Here is a 4,148-nt window from a genome sequence, read left to right as displayed (position 1 = left end):
CCAGACCCAGACCCAGGCCCAGACCCAGGCTCTTGGTAGGCGGTGTCTGACGACCGGTTGTGGTTAGTTATTGTGACAGTTTTGTTGCTTTCTGGTTTTAATTCCTAACTTTAGGGTGTTATGTCCTAGCTTCCTGTGCCTTTTAGGCAGAAACCAGGGACAGACCTAGACCCAGACCCAGACCGAGACCCAGACCGAGACCCAGACCCAGACCCAGGCCCAGACCCAGACCCAGGCTCACTTGGTAGGCAGTGTCTGACGACCGGTTGGGGTTAGTTTTTGTGACAGTTTTGTTGCTTTCTGGTTTTAATTCCTAACTTTAGGGTGTTGTGTCCTAGCTTCCTGTTTTCAGAGCGATGACCACGCAGGGCAGCGAGTGCAGAAGGGACACTCTTCTCTACTGCTGCTCCTTTTATTTTCATTGTCTGATATAACAGGTGCAATTCTTCATAAATGACATTTCTGGTGTACCTTTGAAGACAGATTACATAGAACTGCGTACATCTCTCTGTCAAAGACAAATGTGAATATATTTCATTGGTTGAGAAGTAAATAACCCGACTATACGTTGCCAAAGTGCCGAGCAGATCGACCGAGGCGGACTCCGTTCTTGGCTAAATGAAGCGTTCAGCTCCAGCAGCCCATTTGGCCGGCAGGACGTCGCCGTTATACTTTGATGTCTCAAATGAATTTCCCTGAGACCTTCTGCGTCCGTGCCAAGCAGATTAGAGCGTGCAGCGCCAAAGTAGACACCGACGGCCTCGTAATCTGCAGACTACAGAATCACAGCCCGAGGAAAACGGACCAGAGGCTTTTCTAAGGACAGCAGCAACCAATCAAAACAAAAACTGTGTTACTATGGAAATTTAACCTACTCCTTCTCAGCTGAGCTGTCTGTGAGGTGACGCTTAGCTGCATGCAGAAACAGATTTGACCCTTTTTAAAGATTTGTTTATTTGGAAATGTTACTGTGTTCAGTTCCTTTCTCAACGACACAAAATCTGACTTTGCTTCTGTTATTTTGATTTATTAGTGTAACTAGAGCTGAACGGGTTTTGAAAATAATCTAATTGCGGGTTTTTTATCACCAATATTGCGATTGCGACCCAATATGCGATTATTTTTTATGCGTAGCGTTAGCCTGCCGAGTTGATGCTTTCTCTGCGAAGTACAGACTGGTTTGCCCTTGCGAGTCACGTGACCAAATCACAGCCTTTGCGATAAGGAAATCATGTTTTAACATGTCGTGATATTATTGCAAATGCAATTAATCGTTCAGCTTTAAGCGTAACTTATCACGGTGCAAATGAATAGACTACACTACATTATATTACAATCCAATGATGTATTATAGGCTTTAAATGACTTTTTTCCAATCATAACCAAATTGATAACCACAGTTAATCATCACTCATAAGCTATTTTGCTATAATGGGAATCACAGCTCTTCAGTTATGAAGAAGGCCTTCTGTTTGTGTGTGATGGTCCTTTGTTTTTGCTGGACTCCACTACAGAGACTTTAGTTACGTGCACAAACACAAATGACCTTTTGCTCAAAGGCCAGTAGCCTCACACATAATCAGAGCTTCACAGTCTAACAAGCAAACATTACACGGCAGTCTCCCAAAAACACGATTTACAATCAGACTCTGAATCTGAATAATTACCAAGTACAATGAGCGAACATGAATTAGCATCTCACATCAGAATTATGCTGAGTTATGCCCCCCAACATAATGACACCTACCCTTGTTTCTGGAAAAAATGCTCTGCTGCACAATAATTAATGCGCTTTGATTATTAATCTAAGACAACTTTGATCATTAATTCATCGTATTAGAGTTAAAAAGCTTTTCTTTGTCTTAAGTGACTTCAAACTGAATACTTTGAGGTTTTAGATTCAATAAATTGAGACAGCAGGTTCATTAACAATGGAATGAACCATAGTTGCTGTCTTAGATATTTTAAAAGCACGAGATGAGCATAACGTGTTTTTGAACGTATCCTGATACACATGAACTGAGACAAAAATAACAGCAAATATCCATCGCAGTGTTTCCCCTATTTTCCATCTGCAGCCACTGTTACGTGTGTAATAACAGCAGGACAGCCGAGTGTCAGTTTCCCAGGTGGCTAGTCTCCTGATTACAAACACGCTTGGTTGTGAGCAACATGCTGACAGATTTAAATTAGACATCATTACTATTAACACAAAATAAATCACGCAGCTTAAACATTTAAGTGCTTGTTTTGGCGCCCACCTTTAGGGGCCAATCCCTTCCTGCATTGCTGGTGACTCATCTCTTAGCTGGGACCAGGAAGTGCAACTGTTGAACCCTGATATCTGCAGATGTTCTTGTGTTTTAGGCTGAGATACATGCAAACCAAGGGTGGGGCTAAAAAGGGGGACACGGGGTGGGGTGGGGGGGGGGTGGGGGGCACTACCCCCTTGGCGTGCAGTTAACAAATTGAAACCACACCAATCGTGGTTTTGTTTTGGCATTTGCTCCTGGAGTTCTTCACCATTATCATAAAAGAAGAAAAAACGGGAGTAACCGGCAAATCAAAGTGCTGTATGGTGGATCTAGTTTATGCTGCTGATGAGAAGAGTGGTTAGTGTTAGATTACATTAGATAGATAATAGTGGGGAAATTCCTTTGTTACAGTAGCATTCTCAACAATAAGAGCAAAAAAACTAACAAACAAACAAACAAACAAACACACAAGAAGAACAGGCAAGCAATGGACAATGAGCAGAAGGTAGACTGAAGTAAATGTGGCGTCTAATAAAGGTTTTGTCAAGTAAAGTGCGGTTGCCATAGTACAAAAACAATATTGCAGTGTAAGTAAGTGACGTTAAAATTAAATTGAATATGTAATTAAAGTGATAAAGCAAAAGTAGGTAACCATAATGTAAGTTAAATTCACCTGTGACCATAAATAATATTGAAAAATGAAGTACTTGTAATGAAAAATATAAATCCAGATAAAGATATACAGAGAGTGTGTGGATTAAATGAAAAACAGGAACAGAAACTACAACATTATCAGGTGGTGCAGGTGTTGTAGAGTCTGACAGAGATGTGTGGATATCCAAGATTTTATAGATATGTAAAGAAACTTGCGAGTGTGTTTTTGGTGTGTTGGTTGCAGGATTGGTCCGCCAGAGTGTAAATGGTCATTAGATCGCCTGACTCTGAGTGACAGGAATGACATTTCCTCCAGCTGCTGCAGGGTGAATGTCCATCAAATGTGATCCATGATCCTCCAGCTGTTTGGAGTCACACATGTGAGTCCAAACAGCTGTTTTACAGGATGCTGCTGTGGGCGTCATCTTAGTTAAAGATTCTCTCATTTCTTTCCCACTGTTTTGTTTCTCTTTTCTTCCCGTGTAACATGCATGCAGACGTCATGTTATTAGTATGCTAGTAACTAAGTAGTAAATCGATTGCAGTATATACTGAAGCATTGGTGTCTTTGTTTCTTTGATTTCAGTTATGCAAATTAGAAAAATTTAACTTTTCTGATTTGCTGACAGATGGTAGTTGGTGTCAAGTTGATGTAACTTGCATTACAGTGATCAACAGCTAGTGTTTTTTTATTCACTACATATCTGTCCTTCCCTGCTTATGCTTCTCCTTTTATCTACCACGCCTCCTCCTTTTCTTGTCTTTCCAGCTTTTTGTTTATCTTATTCTCCCAGCAGCCCTTGCTGTTCTTTCCTCGACATACCCTGTGGTTTTGAGCTTCGATTTCGACTCTCGGTGTTGGTCCTCTCCTTCGTTCACTCTTCAATATTTCCCCCATGGTTTTTTTGAGAGCCCTAAGCTTCCCTCTGTGTCTCTCTCACCCTCTCCTTTCTCCCCCGTGGCTCCGGCAGGGAGCTCCATCAACTCTAGAGGTCTCCGGTGTGTGTGCATGTGTGTGCGTGTGTGTGTGTGTGTGTGGTTGACTTGCTGAGTTTGTATGTGCCTCTGTGCGTGTGGGTGTGTTGTGATGAGTAAATGGCAACTATGATCCCCTGGGTCGCATCTCAAATGTACTCACAGAGAGCCGAGTCATGACAAAGACTGCCTTTCATTACTAGAGAGAGAGAGAGAGAGAGAGAGAGAGAGAGAGAAAGAGAGCGAGAGAGAGAGAGAGAGAGA

At 42.0% G+C, this 4,148-nt stretch overlaps 1 protein-coding gene across 7 annotated transcripts in view; it reads left to right on the top strand.

Moving 5' to 3' along the window:
* Positions 1–4,148, top strand: part of LOC117956433 — a 47,305-nt gene that overhangs the window by 13,835 nt on the left and 29,322 nt on the right. The gene's annotated exons all lie outside the window — the stretch shown is intronic.

The sequence above is a fragment of the Etheostoma cragini genome, chromosome 14 (assembly GCF_013103735.1).
Source record: "Etheostoma cragini isolate CJK2018 chromosome 14, CSU_Ecrag_1.0, whole genome shotgun sequence".
Lineage (NCBI taxonomy): Eukaryota > Metazoa > Chordata > Actinopteri > Perciformes > Percidae > Etheostoma > Etheostoma cragini.
Note: the sequence above shows the minus strand (reverse complement) of the source record. Positions and strands in the feature narration are given on the sequence as shown.